The sequence below is a fragment of the Lissotriton helveticus genome, chromosome 1_1 (genome assembly GCF_964261635.1).
Source record: "Lissotriton helveticus chromosome 1_1, aLisHel1.1, whole genome shotgun sequence".
Lineage (NCBI taxonomy): Eukaryota > Metazoa > Chordata > Amphibia > Caudata > Salamandridae > Lissotriton > Lissotriton helveticus.
This window is the reverse complement of record NC_136057.1, coordinates 620,273,428-620,296,414: the sequence shown is the minus strand read 5'-3', so window position 1 is coordinate 620,296,414 and position 22,987 is coordinate 620,273,428. Positions and strand designations below refer to the sequence as shown.

General features: G+C 44.6%; 1 long non-coding RNA gene across 1 annotated transcript in view; it reads right to left on the bottom strand.

The window, feature by feature from the left end:
• LOC144770279 (uncharacterized) overlaps positions 1–22,987 on the bottom strand; it is a 149,925-nt gene that overhangs the window by 113,914 nt on the left and 13,024 nt on the right. The window contains exon 2 of the long non-coding RNA XR_013598854.1: positions 6,816–6,982. This is a non-coding gene — a long non-coding RNA (uncharacterized LOC144770279). The remainder of the gene's footprint in view (positions 1–6,815; positions 6,983–22,987) is intronic.

Sequence of the window (22,987 nt, the reverse complement as noted above, 5' to 3'; positions counted from 1 at the left end):
CCCCAGGGGTGGTGCCATGAGGAGAAATAATGTATTTTTCCTTGCTTTTTTTCTTCTTTCCATGTGTGTTGCATTCTGCATAATACAGTGTATTCCTGCCCTTTCACTTTGACGTAGGGCCGCTGCCCATCGCCAAAAACCCATAAATGTGCCCTAAGTGTTGGTTGAAAAGAAGAATGCAACACAACACATAAATGTCAACTTTTTAATATGAAATTGAGGACAACATTTGCATAGTGCTGTGAACACAGTTAGTGGGTTCCAGTGGTATTGAGGTTGGTTCCTACAATTAAAATATAGGTACCTTATATTGCAGGTGCATTTCTTTAACACTTTATAATCGGGGACGATGTTTGAAGTGCAAGAGCGATGGGTAGCACGCTCCACCGCGGAATGTTGGAAAATATGCACTAAGAAGCCCATCAAGCAGGTTAACATTGCCCAAAACTCTATGACCAGGTACCACTTAATGAGTGGATAACTGATAGGGTTTGAAAGGTTGTAATCCAAGGAATTTTCTGAGTGGGAAATAGTGCATTGTAACACACAGAGAGCGAGCAGTATTATTAAATATAATTTATAGACCACATTATGGGAGAGGGTGAGATCTGGGGTTCTCCCGTCGAAAAGACATGATGAGGATTTATCACCCCCTGTCTCCTTCTCCAAGGGAATAGGAGAAATGTGGCAAGGGCCAGTGATTAAACTACACATCATCTGCACCGTGAAACTGACAACAAAACGGTGGCTTTATTGTGCCCACGTGTAATGTTTGTACTAAAGCCTGGGTATGAATCGAACTACAGGACTGCTGTCATCCTCTGGTAAGTTCAGAGCTCGCTGCTCATCGCAGCCATGCACATACTCCTGCACATACTCCAGGGGCTGTTTTATGCTTTCAAATGTGGCCAGGTAAGACCTGAAAAAGGCGGGAGACTTGATAGGTCTGACAACATAACCTAACTAGGTGATTTGAACAATGCCATTTATCTATAGAGCATCTCAATTTAAAAATGAAATTGTCTGCAAATTCATTGTTGCCTATATTTTTTTTTAAATACGTTTCATGTTTTAAATTACAGTTTTAGACGACGGACTCACAGGGCTGCCATGGAGGTAAGAACAGCTAGAGCTCTCAACAATCTCTTCAAAACTTTCTGTCAAATTGGAAGGAAGGAAAACTTAGACTTGAATAAGGCTGTCCCTCATTCTGGTTCACCTTGTGGACTCTACCATTCAATTTAGGATTGGGAGGGTATTAAAAAGACAAAGAGCGTTTTCTATTCACCTTTCCCTTTGCACCGTTCAGACAAATGTTGTCACGCCTTTGTGGCTATGAAGATTTTAACCCAGAAACATCACTTCTTGATGCATTATTTTTGATTAAAAAATAATGTAAAATTAGCACTCTATTTAAACTAGCCTACCTCTCAATCAAAAACGAACATACATCATCCCCATAGCTGCCAAGGTTTCAGATTGCTATGTGTGACATTTTCATATTTTAAGTGTAATTATGAGCGACATTCCAACACCTATGAGTGGCACTTTCTCACCAGCAAAATGAATGAATGAATGAATGAATGAAAACGCTTTATTCGATTTCAAGATGCATAAAATCATAAAAGCAACAAGTTCATTTCATATACAAAACATATATCCCACAAATATACAGTTAAAGAATATAAACATAAATTTTTAAAAGTTGATTAAGCTTTTCCTTTTAAAAAAAATACTTTTTAAAAAGCCCGTCATTACAGCCACACAGTGTACATCGTTTAAAGATAATAAAAACAATAGTGCCGGACGGCATTGGCGCCATGTGCCTTGCTTTTTTAAAAGTGGTTTGATCCACCTAGACCTTTCTGTATCATAAAATTTACAAAAACAAATCACATGCAGTGTGGATTGCTTGGACAAATTATCGCATGGGCACTTACAAAGAATTCTGCTCCAGTCATTTGGTTTTGGAAATGTAATTAAACGAAAAAAAGACATCAAACCTAAATCTTGTCAATAAATAACGATCAAAGCCCTCCAAAAACCAGATTAAATAAGGCTGAATTGAATAGGAGACTAGGGTAAATTGGTGTTGCATTACAGCTTTTTTGGTTAATTCTACTCCTAGTCTGAGAGCTTCTAGGTGATGCCAGCACAGCAGCTTCAAATCCTTCCTTGATATAGTACACAGAGTCAGGGCGATTAAAAAACTCCGGTCTTCCTAGGTCCATGGTGAATTTGCAAATGTAGGACAGCCAGGGTATCCTGATGACCTTATCCAAACCCAGGCAGTCACTAATAATGTCTCTGTTGAGCATAAGATCCGGTGATGTCCAAACTCTATGCCATAGCAATAGAGGTTGCATACTAATAAGATCACTCACATATCGAATACCCAACTCTGAGTGACAGTTGAACACTGATGAACTTTGGGGGGTAGCCAAGATAAATCTTAAAAAAAGCATTCTCTACTTTCTGAATAGAGGTAGAATCAGATATTCCCCACACACCTGCCCCATAAATGGCTGTACTAATGCACTTCGCCTGGTAAATTTTTATCAGAATTTCGGGAGGTCTTTTTCCCATTTTATTAGAGAAACACATCAGTGCTGCCGTAGCTCTTTTGAACATCATTGTCCTGTTCCTAATGGCGGGGCCCCAGGACCCAGTTTCTTCTGAAACAATCCCCAGATAGGAAAAAGTTTTTGTTGGGGCAATTTTTTCCTTCCCAGCAGAAAAACGGCAGTCTCTTCTTATGTCTAGCACAGGTCATAACAAAAGTTTGTGTTACATTAAGTTTCAGACCCCTGTTATCCATAACATTTAAGTAAGTATCTAATGCCGTTTGTAAGCCTCTTTGTGTACGTGCCATGATCACGGCATCATCCGCATACAAGAGAGACACAATTTGTTTATGGTTAACCTGCGGGGAATCGCGAACTTCAGTCTCCAGTTCCTTTTCCAAATCATTAGTATATAAATTAAAAAGAAAAGGGGCGAGTACGCATCCTTGCCTTACTCCCCGCATTACATTAAACGATTTAGTGCATTCCCTATTGTTGCCGTATCTCACTTTCGCCCTGGCTCCTGCATAAAGTTGCCTTAGGAAGGAAATTAGCACCTCATCCACCTTCAGGTCCTTTAAAACCTGCCATAGACGACTGTGGATTACACAGTCAAATGCAGCGCTTAGATCAGCAAACACTGCATAAAGTATACCATCCTTAGCCTGTGTGTATTTCCCTAAAAGCATCGTGAAATTTAAGACCTGTTCAGTAGAACCCCGTCCCTCCCTGAAACCGTATTGTACGGGGGATAAGATATTAGCATCTTCAGCCCATTGTTGCAGGCGATTCATGATTACCCTCCCTGTAATTTTCATAAAAGAATCCAGGAGGGATATAGGACGATAAGGATTTTCCCGGTCCCCTTTTTTAAATATCGGGATAATTATTGAATCAGATAAAGTATAAATGAAGCCCAATTCACAACTTGCCTTAAGGACGCGTGTAAGTAACGGGGACCATAGCTCGCTCGAATATTTGAATAAATCTATGGGAACGCCATCCGCTCCTGGGGCTTTATTTCCCTTACTCTGTATAATGGCCTCTGAAATTTCCTTTACTGTGATCTCTAATTCAATTGGGACAAATTTTTCCCGATGGCCATAAGTTTTTGTCCCCATGACTGCAATTTTGTTTGCCCCACCTGGATTATAGACTTCCGCAAAGAAGTCTATCCAGGAATCTTCAGTTATTGCCACTCCCATTCTCGCCATGTCCCCTGTGGTAAAGAACGGTGCCTTAACTGCTTCCCAAAAAGAGGAACTATCCCTTTTCAGCGAGGCCTCGTAAAGGTTCCCCCATGCGGCATTTTTGATTTTATTTTTACAGGACTTTCTTGCTAAATTATACTCATGCCTACATTTTTTTATTTCGTCCTGATTTCTCGGATTTTTATGCAAGTCCCCCATTAATTGTGCATGAGTCTTCGTGCAGATTGTATCAAACCACCCATTTTTACAAGGTTTCTTGCCGGGGCGCTCTAAATTCGCTTGAATAATCCTTGTGATATCATCAAAAGAATCTAATACTTCTGTGTGTGTAACCTCGTCCTGGAGGCATTTAATAATAAATGCTAGGGCTTGTTTTATAATTTTTGTACTAGTCGCCTCCGGATTACTATTTGACCATTTAAGAGCATAACCATTTTGTCTACTCACTGTGCAATTAGTGGACCATGCCAACCTTTCTACCAATTTACATTCTTTAGCTTTGGGAAGTTGAATACAAAAGCCAAGTAGGAAGTGATCACTTATTCCTATCGTATGGGTTACAAAGTCAGTTAACCAGGTTGCATGGGTATTTTAGATGGTAATAAAATCGATCAGCGTACTATACCCTCTCCCCATATATGTTGGGCTAAACTCCACTATAGGTGTGCATAGCATATTAGCAAATCCCAAATTATATGAGGCCATCATCTCATTAAAAGAATCGCCACCATTATTATGAGAAAAATGGGGTTGGTACTCGAAGTTGTCTGCCTCTTGAACTCCACATCCACTTTGAATTTGTTTACAAAGATTGTGGTTAAAGTCGCCTCCCCATATAAGGATGGAATCCCTCCCCAATGTATCCGTCAAGTTCCTTACCTCCTTATTAAGGTTATTTACCATGTCACTTACTAAGCCCTTTTCTAAATTATTGTACATATTAATAATGATTATCCCAACCTTAGGGGACACCTGTATTACAATAATTTGATAATTGCTACATGACCTCACCATTTTCAGTGATACTACCCCCAATAGGTTTGTTACATACACACTAAGCCCCCCTTTACTTCTCCCATGACTGGATGAACCTGCTGGTACATGATATGTTTTAAAACCATCTATGAAAATTTCCTCAAGGGTCCAAGTCTCTTGCAGGCATAATATGTCTACATCTTTAATGAAATCTACCCAGATTGGGTTATTTATCTTAGAGCGTAGCCCCGCAATATTCCAGAATGTAACTCTCAAACCTTTCGTAGTATGAACCCCAAACGGGACGTATGGGGAGTTTCCAGGGCTAGGCTTACCAAAGCTAGTCGAAATAACAGTACTATTGTGTAAAGAATTGCACCCCTCGAGGAAAACATTGTTTTCCTCATGATGAGATGGATACAGCACAGTATCTCGCAATGTTGTGGGATTCGAGGGCTCAGTATCAGTCCCTGGGCTCACAGTTAGGTCTATTTTTAATATACTATGATCCCCCCTCATTTCTTGTGAGGGCTTAGGTGACCTATTTGTGGGAATAGAACTAACACTAGATATTTTACAGTTATCCGACCACACTTCGATGCTTCCTGCTTCAGGAGCAGATGTAATGAGTCATTCGTTTGTATCTAAGCCAGAGAGGGGTTCAAATAAAATTTGTAGGGGAATATTCCAGTACTTGTTTCGATTAATAGGATGATATCTATTGCCAGGAGGAAGGAAGAACCTATTTGAGCGCTGAGGTGGGAGAAAAGGGGGAAACCTGTTTACATGCTGTTTTGGGACAGTGTGGTGCGGATTACGATAAGGAAATTGCAGAGAATCGTAGTGACCCAGTATTGGTAAATGATTAGGAGGCAACTGTCTTGGAAAATAGAATGGAGGAAATGATTAACCGTTTCAAAGCCAGAGAATACCCAGATGATCTTTTAGTAAAAACTAAAAAAGAGGTCAACAAAATACCCAGAGAGAAACTTCTACTACCTTCAAAAAAGGAAAAAGATGAAGACCGGATGGTCGTTGTTTCCAAATATTCCAATGCCAGCTCGAAGTACAAAAAGATCATCCTAAGACATTGGCCAATGTTACAGTTAGAGACAGATTTCAATAATATGTTTGAAGCCAAACCCATATTTGCTCATACAAGGGGCAGAAACCTGGGAGAAATTCTCAAACAACCGACAGAACAAATAGTGATCCATAAAGGCACCAGACCATGCAATAATTGCAATAATTGTCATAATGTAATTACAGGCAACAAACTATCACATCCTATGAAAGGTTACAACATTAACTTGAAAGTTACGGCTACATGCGATTCCACCAATTTAATTTACCTCCTCAAATGCCCGTGTGGGAAGGTATACGTGGGCAAGACGGAGCGCAAGTTAAAAACCCGTGTCAACGAACACAAATCAAACATTCGAACTAAAAATCTTAAATCGTCCATAGCGTCACACTTTTTGGATTCTAACCATACTATAGCCCAACTGAAATTCATGGCACTGGGAATTGTTCCTAAATCGGAAGGAAGAGACAACAACAGGGCATTGCTACAAAGAGAAAACTTTTGGATTTACAAATTAAATTCGATCAAGCCCTTCGGTTTAAATGAACGGATCGAATTTTCGTGTTATTTGTAACAACGTTTACTGTACATAATGCACCATGCGGGTGCATCTGTTCTGATCCCAAATCCACAGTGTGGTTTCATCACAGACGTTTGCCAATTTACCTATTTTACTAATTTACTATTTTACTAATTCAGTTTTGCCAGTTCTTTATTTTATTTTATATATTGTTTAGGCGCATCTCACTGTGTTCTTTATTGTTCGACATGTTTACCATTAGTCCACTTTCTGTTTTCATTAGTCGCGATCACGTGCCTTAGCACTAACCACTCACGGCCATTTATTTACCTTCACTGCATTTCCGGACTAACACGCCGATCTGCGGTCAGCGTTTTCAGAAACGCTGTGAACCCTGCTAGAAAAGTAAGTTTTGCACGCCACTTTAGAATTTCTGCATTGCTAGTATAGCACGCCTTTACCTTTGGGGTTTCACTTTCTCCGTATTGAGTAGTATTTCAAGTCAGTTCCATCACAAGCCACCGGTGAACCACGTTATTTTAACGCTCTGCCGAACTCATCCGTTAGTTACCCTCAGATTAAGCATCGCGTAGCTGACCCCATTTCTTTCACGTTACCTGGTGAACACCTGGAAATAAGGTTTTATCTTTACCACCATTTTACAAATCACCGTTTTTTAATTTCAATTGACAAACAATTACCACCATATGACAGATATGTTCGTCTTTTGTTTGTATAGGCTCCCTGATGAAGGGCTGTTAGCCCGAAATGCATTGGAGCAGCAACATTAATATGGATTTTGAATATTAATATGCATTTGGCAGTGGATATTTTCTTTTGAAATGAAAATAATGAAAAACTGAAAAATGAAAAATGAAAATTAAACTCAGTTGAAAGAACTTATTTTCTACTGAATTTGTTGGAGGATTTCACCTGTTTTGAGTGCCTAAGGGATGTCATCAAAGTTCTTTTGATTGCACATTTTCCACAAATGATTAGGAGGCGTCATCAGAGCCTCGGGATAAAAATAGCTGAGGTTGCGAGATGATACGCTATCCTCACCTCTCCCTGGAAACCAGTCACTGATAAACGTGACTACTCTGTGATCCCTGAAATTTACTAACACCACATCCCCCTCTATATCTTTAGGTCGAAGACCCTCCCATTTGCACCGCCTTACAGATATTATGTCTCCATCTAAATGTGATGGGAGGGGTCTATTGTTTCGCAGCCAGTAAATGACTTTGTTTTTAAGGCTGATGTAAGATTCTGAAATTCCTGCAGGCAAGGCCGGAACTCCAGTTAGGATAATAACGTAGTTAGATGATTCAGGTGGTAAATCTACGTTATTGCTGGAATTTGATTTGGCTATGTTCATTTTAGATGACTGCTTTACAGGAAGTTTTCTGGTAACAGGAACTTTCGGGGGACCTAATTTAGCCCTCTCTTTATGTGAATCTTGCAAGGCCACCGATCTAGGGGAGTTAGTGTATGGAGTCATTTTTTTTAGGTATAAGGTTATCCACTTGAGTCATTTTATTAGGTATGGGGTTATCCACATGGGGCCTAGATGTTATATGTATTGGATGTTTAGTTGCTGGACAAGTTTCCCCTGGATTGAATTGTTTTTGGGCCTCCTTAAGATTGGAAGCAGCCAAAATACAATCCATTTTTCCCCCAGCCTCTTAACTCTCTCAGTAAGTGGTAACAGGAAAGATTTTAGGAGGTTTCCAATAGCCTCCAATATCCCTCTACCCGACAGGGGTTCTGGAAACATACTTGTTTTTGTTATAGATCCCGTTGGTGCTTCCTTCCCTAGCTTATTCGTTATGTCCACAGATGGTAAAGTTATATTTGAAATTTTTCCACCTTTTCTAGCCCCTCCCTTCCTTCTCCTTTTTTTTGGTGGAGAACGGTGTACTCCCTGATGCCTCTTAAATTGTAACTTTTCCTTGGTAGCATTAACTACTGTCGGTGATTGCAACCCCGTATCTACTACAGCCTCCTCTGATAAGTTGGATAAAGGGAACGAGGTATCAGTATTAGACTGACTACATCTAAGACTATTTGGGAGTTTAAATCTATTAGAAGGTTCGATGTGGTAGGCAGCCCGTTGATAGAAACTTCAAGATTAGTATCGGTGACAGGTGTTGGTGGTGGTGGTGATCTATCTTGAAAGATTAGTGGGATATTTTCGGTACTAAAAAGATCTGCGTCTGCATCTGCTGACGTGTTAGATATTTGTGGGGTTTGTACATCCTTCTGGACCAGAATTGGGCGCTTATTTTTAAGTAGTTCGATAGAAAAACGGCGCTCAGCACGTTTCTCAGCCAGCGCAATCTCTCTATCTACTTCTCTAGTGGCCCTAGCGAAATACTTATCTAAGGGCCCAAGTATAGAAACCCCAATGGTAGATGGTAAGGAATTCGAAACGCTTGTAGACATCCTGGATCATAAAATCAATAACAATAAAAGAAATAATCAAATGTAGACAAATCATACACAAAATTGCAAAACAGCCCCAAAGCAGTAACTCGCAAGTATGAGAAAGTAAGGGTCAGACCTATTAGGCTTACTGTCACAAAGTCCTGGATGCGTAATGGGGTCTGAAACGCAACGTTAGAGGGAGGCCTCCCAGCCCAGCCTCCTCTTGCCTCTGACGGCCTCAGACGGCCCGCCCTTTGCCCGGGCTTAGCCCCGCGCTGGGTCCCGCGCGCGTCCCGCAGATGCGTGATAGGTCCGCCCTAAATAGAGTGGGAGGAGGGATGGAGAGGCCACGGGAAGAGGCGGCAGGTGTGCGTGGTGATTATAACGCACTGCCCTGTGGGCCTCGCAGTCCCATTCCCTCTGCTCAACAACAGTCCCAGCAGCAAGAACAGTTTTCACAATCAGGGAAAAGAGTAGTCCCGATGTCCACAGAATCAGACTTCGAGCGGCACACCTATGTGTGACATTTTCATATTTTCAGTGTAATTATGAGCGACATTCCAACACCTATGAGTGGCACTTTCTCACCAGCAAAATGAATCAATGAAGACGAGGGAAACATATAAACAGCAGCACCGGCACAGGTAAGCGTGGTGCGGCGGGGCAGGGTGCAAGTTGACAGACGACAAAACAGGTATTGTTTATTTATTAAATTATAACGATTCCATCATCTGTTGACTTCTCTCCCAGTCTGTCCTGCCCCCACCCCGCCCCACAGCGTTTACCTGTGCCAGCCGCCAATGCATAAAATATGAGAAATTACACCATTTGAGCAACAAGAAACTCTAAGAAGATCTTAAAACTACAGAGCATCACAGTGACAGTGTGGACTCCATGGCCTCTCTTTCCTATGTGGGTCCCAGGCTCAAACAGGGTGCGAGGCCCCAACAACATTCTCTTATGAGCTTCCTAGTAGTGTCACAGGGCAGGCAGGTAGAAAAACAATTACATTGATTCCTGCCTTAGCCAGCCTTTGCCCACTGGGGCCCTGGAGGCTCTTAGTCACACACCAACTTCAAAACCTTACCTGAAAACTCACTAAATCTGTCCAGGGTAAACAGAAATGAAAGAAACTGCCATTTAGCAGGAAGCTCTTGACCCTCAATCTGTGCAGAAGTACTTGTTTGCTGCTGAGAAGTGCTAGTACACACACAATAAATGAATTGTAACTGTGATGGGATGTGCTGGTGCTATCTTTTCCAAATAAAAGAAGTGTAGGTACTCAGTACCAGCTATGCCTGCCTATTCAAAGTAGTGCCCTCAATGAAATGCAGACTTGTGGGAGAGTTAAAGAGGTGAACCAATTATTTCTAGTGGGCCTGTACACTGTGTAGGAGAGTAGGATCTGCTTCAGATGGTTACCCCCACTTTTGCTGTGTTTCACTGGTTTTTCGACGTTAGTCTGGCTGTGGCCCTGCTACTCAGGACCACAGCCTAGCTGTTCTCTCTCTAAATTGATTGCATGTACTTTAGGTACATACCAGATTGGTTACTGGGTCACCCTTATGAGTCCCTAGTATATGGTACCAAGGGCATAGGTACCCCAGAGGCCTACCAGGGGCTGTAGCATGTATTATGCCACCCCTGGGAAGCCTTCCAAAATGGCACCACAGGTCTGCACTTGCAGCCTGGGTAAGGTGGTGTAAGCACCCCTTACTGGGATATAGTATACCTACAGCCACCATTTAAAACAGACACATATTAACCTATAGGTCACTCCTATGGCAGGCCTTGACAATACTAAAGGCAGAGTGCTTGGTTTTGTGTGATTTTAACGCAACCTTAAGAACTCATTTGAAACCAAATTCTTGAACTGTGTATGTTGAATTTTTGTTGCTTTGTTCTTGTGTAGTTTAGATTAAATACCTTTATTTTTCTAAACTGTTGTGGAGTCAGTTTGTGGTGTTTTCACTGTGTTACTGTGAGTGTTGGTACAAAGACTTTGCACATTGCCTTTGATAAGCCGGACTGCTCGTGCCAAGCTACCAAGGGGGTGAGCAGGGGTTATCGAAAGAGTGGTTCCTCCTTACCCTGACTAGAAGCAAGGTTCCCTATTTGGACAGTGGTACCTACCTCTGCCAACTAGAGACCCCCAGTTCTAACATTGGTGGTAGCGGAAGGATCTTGAACTTGTATTTGTACTAAACCCACAGTGACTGGTGTTCATCACTAGTGAGTGCAGACCACTATGCCACTGCATAGTTTTTGGTGGTTCTATTTTTGAATAACTCTTAAAAGCATAATGTCTGTGAAAGGAAAAGGCACCCAGTGTGGAATCAGAATTGGAGTTTGTCGTTGAGGATTTGTATTCCTACAAAGTTACAGAGCTTCAGCAATTCTGCCACAAGTTTGAGTGCCCCATAAAGAGCAACTACAGGAAGGATGAGTTGCAGAAAATCTTGAAGGCCTGGTGGGAGGCCCAAGAGGGAAATGATGCAAATGGAAGGGAGGGTGTCAACCCCATGAATTGCCAGTGGGCAATACAGGCTCAAGGCCTGGAAGCAACCATTTCAGCAGGGGTCTGACCCCAGAAGAGTTAGAAGAGAATCAAATAGTAAGAGACTATGACTTGGAAGTCATGAGGTTAAAGATGAAGCATTTGGAAATGGAAAAAGATAGAGAAAGAGCAGCGGAGGATAGAGAAAGGGCGGTGGAAGAGAGCAAAAATGCCCGTGCCCTGGAGGAAAAGAAATAGCTTTTGGCTCATGAATGGAGCATGAGGGAACTGGATATCAAGGCCAAGCAGGTGGATTCCAGTTCAAATGGTGCTAGCGCACAGCCAGTGCCAGGGGGTAAAGTATATATTCCTAAGGATTTGGTACAGAACTACAATAGGAGTGAGGATATGTTTGCCTGGTTTACTTCTTATGAAATTGCATTGAGAATGAATGGTGTGCCTGAACAGCATTGGGGGGCAGGCCTGTGGAAACATTTTGAGGCTTCTGGGAGGAGTGCTCTAGAGCCCCGAGAGTAAGCAGGTACCATGACCTACCCCAATATGAAGGAGGCCTTATGTCTCAGGTATGGACTTACTCCAGAGCAGTACAAACTGAAGTTTAGAAACTCTAAGAAGAAAGGGTCTGAGACTTGGATGAAGTGTATGAATTTATACTCGTGTGTACAGGAATGTTGGATGAAGGGCAGCAAAGTAACTGATTATAAGAGGTTGTTGCATTTAATTAGTTGGGAGCACTGGATTAGTCTTTGTGTTCCAGAGATGCGCCAGCATCTTTTAGACAGCACGCTGACAGACCCCATTGAGCTTGCTAAGGAGGCGGACCGCTGGACCAGTACCAGGGTCCACAGAGGAATTGTGGGTACCACAGACAAAGGTGGGCAGGGTCCCCAGCAGAAGAGTGGGGGGGGACAAGGGTAAACAAAAGGAGTTCTCTCAAGGGCCCCAAAATAGTTCACAAGGAAAGGAGTCCCAACCCACCAAACCCAAACAGCCATGGCCCCCTAGGGTCAGAAGGGATAACAGAAGTCCCCCTACCTGGTATCACTGCAATGAGGAGGGGCATGATATCAATAGGTACCCTAAGAAATCTCCAGCACCCACTGGTGCTCCAGCCCCAGGATTAGCAAGTGTAGCTTTGGGAGGGGATTTGATTTCCAATGGGAAGGAGGGATTAGCAGCCATGACCGTTCTCTCTAGGAGACCAAGAGATGGTCCAGGAAACCTCTCTGCCCCTTAACACTAAGAAATACGGGCAGAAGGCGACCATGAATGGGAGGGAGGTAGAGGCTCTGAGAGACACAGGTGCCAGCGTGACATCCGTGAGGTGTCAGTGGGTGTCTGAAGAGCAGGTCATCTCCAATGTACTCTGCCCAGTAGTTGCAGCTGACAGCTCAGTGCTCCTCTGCAAAGTGGCACATGTTCCCTTTGAGTGGAGGGGGGTCTCTGGTCGCTTGGAAGTTGTTGTAAGTGAAGCCTTGCCTGTAGACTTTCTACTAGGTAATGACCTGGAGAGTTCCCCATAGAAGGATGTGGAACACCAGACTCATCTGGAGATGTTGGGTTTGCCTGCGTGGATCTGCGTGACCACACATGCTATGGCAACCAGTAAGGGTGATTCAGCAGAACTGGAGCCTGAAACAGTGGCCCAGGGACCTGCCAGGAGAGGAGAAGGCAGGGGGTGTGGAAACCCACCCCAGCTGTTCCCACGGCCCAGGAAGGAGCAGAACCTGAGGGGGAAGCCCTAGAGCCTGTCTGGGAGCAAGTGGCCTTAACTGGGGGCCTACTTAAACTGACCCATTGGCAGCAAGAAGGTGGCCCCTCCAGGGAGGAATTCTGCAAGACGCAGAAAGAATGCCCTTCCCTCATTGGTGTGCGGCAACAGGCTGCAGACCAGGCAGCAGGTGGAGAGTCCAAGGATCATCTCATTTACTGGGAGGATGAGTTGTTTTATAGTGAACCTAAGTTCGCTGAGCCCGGTGCAGCCCGTGTGCTGGTGGTACCCGAGCGCTTCAGGAACTTCCTCATGGGTCTGGCTCATGACGTGCCTCTCGCAGGACATCTGGGGCAAGACAAGACCTTCCAAAGGCTTGTCACCCACTTCTTCTGGCCCCAGATGAAGAAGCACGTCGGGACTTTTTGTAGATCTTGCCAAACATGCCAGGCCAGTGGCAAGAGTGAAGGGAAGTGCAAGGCACCCCTCCAACCCTTTCCTGTGGTGAGCATCCTTTTCGAGCGGGTGGTCATCGACATCATAGGCCCCCTGGACCCCAAGACAGCCTTAGCCAAAAGGTTCATCCTGGTCTTGGTGGACCATGCCACCCAGTACCCGGAGCGGTCCCTCTCAGGACAATCACAGCCCCTGTGGTGGGCCATCCATGCATTGATGGGGATCTTTTCCCGTGTGGGGTTCCCCAGAGAGGTGGTCTCTGACTAGGATACCAACTTCATCTCTAGGTACATGAAATCTCTGTGGGAGGAGTGTGGGGTAACTTATAAGTTCACCACTCCTTACCACTTTCAAGGAAATGGGTTGGTTGAAAGGTTCAACCACACCCTGAAAGGTATGATTATGGGCCTAGCGGAGCCCATGAGATGGAAGTGGGGCGTCTTTCTATCATGCCTGTTGTTTGCCTACAGGGAAGTGCCTCAGAAGTCCTTAGGGTTCAGTCCCTTTGAACTTCTGTATGGCCACCCTGTTAGAGAACCTCTCACACTAGTGAAGGAGGGGTGGGAGAAATCCCGTGGGAAAACACCCCAGGATGTGTTCAGCTATGTGTTGAACTTCGGCAACCAGACACAATGCTTCAGGAAGCTTGCACAGGAGAACCTAGAAGCTAGCCAGGAAGAAATGAAAAGATGGTACGACCAGAATACCACTCTGGTCGAATGTCAACCTGGGCAGAAGGTGTGGGTGATGGCGCCAGTGGAGCCATGAGCGCTCCAAGACAAGTGGACTGGGCCATATGAGGTGGTTGAGCGCTAGAGTGAAGTAACCTCCCTGGTTAACTTGAAGACTCCAAGGCAGCCCCTGAGAGTCTTGCATGTGAACCGCCTCAAACCCCACTTTGAGAGGTCTGAAGTGACAATGTTCCTGGCTACAAATGCTGGAATGGAAGAGGAAAGTGACCATCTTCCTGACCTCCTGGCAGCCAAGGAGCAAGACGGGTCAGTGGATGGTGTGGTCCTCTCGCCCACCCTGACCCCAGAGTAGCAGAGGGACTGTCGCCAAGTGTTGGGTCAGTTTGCCTCCCTGTTCTCCCTGAACCCAGGTGTCACCAATTAGTGCGTCCATGATGTGGACACTGGAGATAGTTTACCTGTGAGACATAATTATACAAGTTAGCTGACAAGGTCAGGGCCAGCATTGAGGAAGAGGTTTCCAAAATGTTGGCGCTAGGGGTAATTGAGCCCTCCAGCAGCCCCAGGGCTAGCCCAGTGGTCTTAGTGCCAAAAGCTGCTGCGCCCAGTGCCACTCCAGAACTCCGGTTTTGTGTGGACTTCTGTGGGCTCAATGGGGTCACCAAGACTGACTCACACCCCATCCCCAGAGCTGATTAGCTTGTGGATCGGTTGGGAGCTGCCCAGTACCGCAGTACGTTTAATTTAACTTTGGGGACTGGCAGATTGCCTTAACTGAGGGGACCAAAGAGAGGTCTGCGTTCTCAACACCAGAGGGGCATTTCCAGTTCCGAGTCATGCCCTTTGGGTTGAACGACGCCCCTGCCACATTCCAAAGACTGGTCAACCAGGTACTGACCGGGCTGGAGGAATTCAGCGCTGCATACATGGATGACATTGCTGTGTTCAGCTCCAAGTGGGAGGAACACTTGCAACACCTCTGTGAAATGTTGAAGGCTCTGCAAAGGGCAGGCCTCACTATCAAGGCCAGCAAGTGCCAGATAGGGCAGGGATCTGTGGTGTATTTGGGACACCAGGTGGGGAGAGGCCAGGTGGCGCCCCTACAGGAGAAGAGTGATACCATTCTGGCTTGGGAGCCCCCATGATCCAGACAGAGGTGAGAACCTTTTTAGGTCTCACTGGGTATTACAGGCGATTTGTCAAGGGGTATGGCACCATCGTTGCCCCCTTGACAGAGCCGACTTCAAGGAAGCAACCCAAGAGAGTGAATTGGGCCGAAGCCTGTCAAACTGCTTTTGATGCCCTGAAAACTGCCATGTGTACAGCACCAGTGCACAAGGCACCCGATTTCTCCAGTGAGTTTGTAGTGGAGACAGACGCTTCAGAGCATGGTTTGGGAGCTGTACTCTCACAGATAAACGACGAGGGCTGGGACCAACCTGTAGCTTTCATTAGTAGGAGGCTTCTACCCAGGGAACAGAGGTGGAGTGCAATTGAAAGGGAAGCTTTTGCTGTGGTCTGGGCTCTGAAGAAGCTGAGGCCCTACTTGTTTGGAACTCACGTCCGGGTTCAGACAGACCACAGGCCCCTCAGATGGTTAATGCAGATGAGGGGTGAGAACCCAAAACTCTTGAGGTGGTCCATATCCCCACAGGGAATGGACTTTACGGTGGAACACCGCTCTGGTACCGAACACGCCAATGCTGATGGCCTGTCCAGATTCTTCCGCCTTAGTGAAGAGAACTCCCAAGAGGGTGGACAGTCCTCCCCACTTGCAGCTGGAGGGGAGACATGTTAGACCTGGCATCTTTGGCGTGGTTTCCCCTGTCTTTTTGCCTCTGCCTCCTGTATTTTTGACGCTGTGATGGATTTTGTTTTAGCTGGTTTAGGTGCTTTGGGCACTTTGCCACTGCTGATCAGTGTCAAAGTGAAGGTCCTCCCTGTGTAAATTGTTATTGTAATTGGTTATCCATGAATGGCATATTTGTATCCCCAAGAAGTCCCTAGTAAAGTGCACTGAGTGTGCCAGGACTGGTGATACAAATACTACTAGTGGGCCTGCAGCACTGAGTGTGCCACCCACATGAGTAGCCCTAAAATGGTGTCTCAGGCCTGCCACCGCAGTGCCTGTGTGCAGTCTGTGAACTGCCATTTCCTCCTAGTCAGTGTCCCCACTGGCCAGGCCTAACCCTTCCCTTTCTGTGAACATTGCTCACCCCTATGGAAGGCCCAAGGTACCCACCTGGGCAGGGTGAAGTGTATGTGAAAGGTAGAGCATGTACTAGTGCAGGTGACATTCTCTGGTAGTGAATTACAGCCATTTGTGTTTTTCACTTCTGTAAGGCTACCTTGCCCATAGGCTATCATGGGGAATGCTGGCTACAGTGGCTACCAGCATATCTTCCCTTAGGAGCAAGGTAGGACTAAAAAGTCTGGTATCTCTGAACTCAGAATTTAATAACACATCTTTTAGGAAAGGTGGTTTTTAAATCCTGTGTTTGAGAACAGCACTTTTAGAAAGGGGCTGTTCTCTTGTCTGACCTTTCTGTGTGCCTTGGCCTGTTTGTGAATTGACTGTTTGGTTTGTTGTGTTTCTATCTAGGACCCTAATTCGATATTCCCGATTTATGCCCTTATGTGGTTATAATAAATAATATCCTTATAAAGGCATAAGAATCATATCCATATTTAGTAATAGCCCATGCAGTCCAAATACGGCACGGCTACTCCCATAGACTCCTAGAAAGCACAATGTGTTCTTTAAACAAACCAAGCCTCCAGCAGCCCGGGAATTCCCCCTGCTTTTGTTTTGATTTGCACAAGAACTCCTGGAGTTCAGAAAGAACTGTTAGTTCTTAGTGACGTCTAATGTCCAACCTTACGTCAAACATGGCACCTTTCAGGTATAAATATACCAACATGGTCTTAAGCAAACACAAAGTGGTTTGGAGCAGAGCGGCTATCTACTTGCCTGATGCCCAGCTGATGCGAGAGCCGAAGGAAGCCGACCCTCCCTTGACGCACTGAGAGAGACGCTGTCTTTTTCTCCAGCCAAGAAAATCCAGCTCCGGTGTTACCAGTCACCCTTGCGGGTTGCTGGGAGATCGAGTCCTGAGAGAGAGATACAAGACCACCTACATTCTAGAACCAAGGTACGGAGCTGACTAAACCCTTAAGAGAATTCTTGATTCAGATTCTTGGCAAAAACCAACTCAACTTAAACTGCAACTTACTTACTCCTTCCCATGTATTAGGTTTAGGTCAGGTACACCGGGGTAGGCGTATATTAAAAGCACCAGTTGAGTACGTTAGTCAATGTTTTTATGTATGTATAGATTTGATCAATTTTAAAGTATCATATGGCTAAGAAACCATATCAATGCTTTTACAGTATTATTTTATAATACTCCTTTTACTGTACGCACTTTACTTTATGATAAGTATTGCAATTGTGGCAATTCATTTCTCTTGCATGAGAAAGAAGACTGCTCAATAAATAACACCTTTTATTGAAAACGCCCGTCTCTCTATTTCTCTGCACTCTGGTGAAACTAAGTATGCACGATTGACTGAGTGAAATAGTGGTCTATTGTTTTCACACGACTCTAGAGATACAGTCTTTATTCTGAGGGAGCAAAGTTGTCATGTTTATGCGGTTGTCAGAAGCTAATCCTTTCTTGTCTAAATCAGGAGAGTTAACTCTTTCCTGAACATTCGAGAACGTTTCTAGTGACCTCTGAGCTAGCTGGCAAAACTAATTAAGTCTAATATAGTCAGTAGAGACCTAGTTGACCTCAGTCCTACGTCTACACTGCTGTTTATATTATTCCAATGCGCAGATCCTATTGGGAATATAGGAACTACACTACAGGTTTGAGAGTGACAGGGGCTGGGGAGCCCCAGCTTCCCTGAACTCTGCTGAGAGAGTTCTGTCCTTCCCAGAGTGCTTGGGCCAGTTGTGGTGCCCCTGGAAGTTGTACCTGTGTTGGGAAGCTGGAAACCAAGATTTTAAAGACTTTCTGCAAGTTTTAACGCATCGCTCGCTTGCTGAGCGCATCCCCGTCAGTGCAAGGAAATTCCCGCCGCCGCGAAGGCCGAGATCATCACAGCACCTGTTGCCGCTGCCAGAGTCGTCGCATCCTTCTCTTGCGGGACACACCAGTCCGGTGCTGGAAGATTACCATCGCTGCGAGCATCGACAGAGAGCCTGTCGTCACTGGTTGAGATCGTCGCACCGCTTGCGGACCGCATCACGTCGCTGCGAGAGTCGTCGCAGAGCCATCGCATCGAGGGCCCGCGAGAGAAAATCGCCACTGAGCCGCGCATCGTCGCTGCACCAGAGATCGTCGCCACCCCAAAGATCGTCGCACCGTACCTTTGGCGAGCCACTTCTACCGAAACCTCTGCACCGGAATCCACGCAAGAAATCGCATCCCTCCCCATACAGATCAAAGTCACCGCAACATGCCCGCTACGTCCAGAAGGGTTTTCGCATAGCCTCCCCAGGGTCTCAGGAGTGATGCATTTCTTGCTTTTCAACGCTACAGCTTTCACTTGGAACTTTGTCGCATCTAAAGGTACTGTTGGCTAAAACGTGATGCAACTGTGGATTATTTTAACGCAACCTTAAGAACACATTTGAAACCATATTCTTGAACTGTGTATGTTGGATTTTTGTCATTATGGTCTTGTGTAGTTTAGATTAAATACCTTTATTTTTCTATACTGTTGTAGTGTCAGTTTGTCGTGTTTACACTGTGTTACTGTGAGTGTTGGTACACATACTTTGCACATTGCCTTTGATAAGCCTGATTGCTCGTGCCAAGCTACCAAGGGGGTGAGCAGGGATTATCTAAACAGTGGTTCCTCCTTACCCAAACTAGAAGCAAGGGTCCCTACTTGGACAGTGGTACCTACCTCTGCCATCCAGAGACCCCAGTTCTAACAGGGACCTGCGTTTGCTGAATGAAATTCGTTTAGCTTTGTTTCTTTTGAAGCACACGCAGGCCTCCATCAACTAAATTAGCCCCCACCGTTGTGACATCAGCCCCCAGCTCGGCAGCATGCCAAAACGCCTGATAGCCAGTCCGGCCCTGCGGAGTAGAGAGAATGGATGGAAAAAGAGAGCCTGCCCACAGAAACATTTTAAGGCATGGGCAAAGTGGGCTCTGGCTCATGGCCCCAGCCTTTCAGGGGGCCTCTTGTTAGAGCCAGCTCTGTTCTGCAGAGAGTCTTGCCCTGATGACCTTGAATAATGTATACCGTTTTCCTTTAATTTACGCCTAATGTGGGTGATGTGCGGAAGTCTATTACAAACATTTGACAAATGTTGTGTTTATGTTTCATGCAACTTCCATTCAAAAAAGTTTCTTTTAGATCAAAACAGGACTTTACATATGAGAAATGGGAGGGTGTCACAGAGATTATCTGCAGTAATATTAGTGAGATATTGCTGTGTTACAGTATTGAAAATACACGTCAATGTCCGGGAATATTATATGTAAACACATTTAGGGGCTTATTTACAAACCCCTTGCGCGCCGGTGCATCACTTCTAATACGGGAAAAAGTGACACAAAGGTGAATAAGCCCCTTAGAATTTAGAAGTGAGCCTGTGTAAAGGGGGTGTGAAATAGTTCAAATTGGATCATTAATTCAAAACTGTTCCAAATAGAGGCCCCAAAATACGTTTTATCCAGGGCCCAAAAAATCCTTAAGAGGTCCCTGACTTCCCGAGGCTAGGAAGGGAGCAGGGCTGGTTTGATGAGCATTTTTGCCAGAATTACTGTTGGTTCCCTAGTCGGCCCCAGCCCCAGCCGCCCCCCTTCAACTTTCCCAGGGCAAATGCCGCGGGAATAAATGGCCAATACCAACCACACTGTTTGAAGTTCGGCTACTAAACTTAATTTCTGCACAGCGAAGTAAACGCATTTTCGTTGCAGGTCCCTGCTTTGATTGTTAAATGTTAAAACAATAGTAGTATTCAGAAAGATATGATGCTCTGTGACCACACGGTGGCGATAAGAGACTGATAAACTAAAGGTGTTTTCTAGGTCCCTGCTTCTTTCTTGCTTTAACAGTTTCGCGTCTTAGTTTAGTTGCATGATTTTAGATTCTTTTCTACACGTGTATTTTCATGAATGATGTTTGGACCAACTTTGCACCAACTACATTTCGAGATGATAGAGTAAATAACCATTTAGATTTCTTTCTAGGAATGTTCCCATGTTCATATGCATTTTAAGGTAATTTAATGCAATGTGGGTGCCAAGACTTGGAGCAGGTATCTGCTTGCCAAATTTGTGTAGTAAGGCCAAGAACGATACATTAATCAGTAGGAGTCTAAGGTTTTCTTTTCAGGACTTTTAAAGCATTGGCATGCAGTGATTCATTTTGAATCCACTAACCCTTCTACCAAACCTCTGTCCACGACTTGCTTTAAGTGGTATGATGTGTCAATCCTTAGTACCCTGTGAAATGTAGACACATGTTTACACCATATCCATGCCCATCCATGCCATTAACAGTTGACATTTAGGGACTCGACCTATTGTAACATTGCCTGTTGTGATACTCAGTGGCACTGGGATGTTTGTTCCAGTGGTATTTCCATGCTACCTTGCGCCTTGCTCATTAAAAGTTTCCCGGATTATTTCATTGCCTTGTCTGCTGCTGCATGTCAAAAGCACATCACAGTTGTGCGTGTTCGCCAAAGGTACATCTGACATCCCTTTTATGCAAATGTAACAGTTGACAAACAATCCAGGGAAATGTGGAAGACCTGCCCCTTCTGCCTCCTCACCCTCACCTGCTGGACATTGAGGGGCTTATTATCAAGGGATTTATCTCCGCTTTTTTGGCTTTAAAAGCCAAGATAAAATTATCTCCCTATCAGCAACAGGGTGCTAAAACGTAAATTTGCATGTTAGCACTCTTTTTCTCTACGCTTCCCCTTGCATCTCTAATGAGATGCAAAGGGGGCATTCCAGAGGAGAAATGTTGTTAAGCGACATTTCTCCTATTATCAAGGATTTCGCTAACCCTGTTAGTGATAAAAAAAGCAGCGCTAACCGCGGTTAGCACTGCTTTTTTTACAACTGGTATTTTCCTGACTTAGCCATGATATCCTATGGAAGGTCGATATCATGGCTAAGTTTGTGAGCCCCTATCATCAAGCTAACGCAAAACTTCGAGAGATTATCGTTGGTTTTCCAGCGATAATCTCTCATTTGGCAGTTAGTGCGAGGATTTTTATCACTTCTGAGATAAACCTTGTTAATAGCAAGTTATCTCTGCGATAATTTCCGGCGATGCTTAGCGTTACAAAATTTGTTGCTAAGCATCGTTAGCGATAAATATCACTAATCGTTGGTAATATGCCCCTATGTTATTACATGTTACACGGCCATGGCAGGACCAAGAAACGAAGGGGCTGACTCACAAGTCCTCAATCACGCCGGTGCATCATTTTTTATGCGATAAAATCAGACCTACCGGCGGCGCAAGGGGCTTTCAAATAAGCATATTTATGAGCCCCTCCTGCCAGACCATCCCTTTTTGTGATTCTCCGGCAGTGCGTACAACAAAATCGTATTTATGAGGTCACACAAAGCCACTTTGCGTGGCTTTGAGTGGCCTCATACATAAGGAGTAAGGTAAGGCAGTGCAAATCAATGATTTGGCTTACCATGCGGCAAAGAGCCGTTCCATTGGTGTTGTGGCGGGTGTTCCCACACAACACTCATGGATTTTGATGCTTCCAAAGATTTACAATACCATGTAAACCTGGGGATGTGCCCAAACCTTATGCCTCCCCAGGGGTGGTGCCATGAGGAGAAATAATGTATTTTTCCTTGCTTTTTTTCTTCTTTCCATGTGTGTTGCATTCTGCATAATACAGTGTATTCCTGCCCTTTCACTTTGACGTAGGGCCGCTGCCCATCGCCAAAAAACCATAAATGTGCCCTAAGTGTTGGTTGAAAAGAAGAATGGAACATGACACATAACACATACATGTCAACTTTTTAATATGAAATTGAGGACAAAATTTGCATAGTGCTGTGAACACAGTTGATGGGTTCCAGTGGTATTGAGGTTGGTTCCTACAATTAAAATATAGGTACATTATATTGCAGGTGCATTTCTTTAGCACTTTATAATTGGGGACGATGTTTGAAGTGCAAGAGCGATGGGTAGCACGCTCCACCGCGGAATGTTGGAAAATATGCACTAAGAAGCCCATCAAGCAGGTTAACATTGCCCAAAACTCTATGACCAGGTACCACTTAATGAGTGGATAACGGATAGGGGTTGAAAGGTTGTAATCCAAGGAATTTTCTGAGTGGGAAATAGTGCATTGTAACACACAGAGAGCGAGCAGTATTATTAAATATAATTTATAGACCACATTATGGGAGAGGGTGAGATCTGGGGTTCTCCCGTCGAAAAGACATGATGAGGATTTATCACCCCCTGTCTCCTTCTCCAAGGGAATAGGAGAAATGTGGCAAGGGCCAGTGATTAAACTACACATCATCTGCACCGTGAAACTGACAACAAAACGGTGGCTTTATTGTGCCCACGTGTAATGTTTGTACTAAAGCCTGGGTATGAATCGAACTACAGGACTGCTGTCATCCTCTGGTAAGTTCAGAGCTCGCTGCTCATCGCAGCCATGCACATACTCCTGCACATACTCCAGGGGCTGTTTTATGCTTTCAAATGTGGCCAGGTAAGACCTGAAAAAGGCGGGAAACTTGATAGGTCTGACAACATAACCTAACTAGGTGATTTGAACAATGCCATTTATCTATAGAGCATCTCAATTTA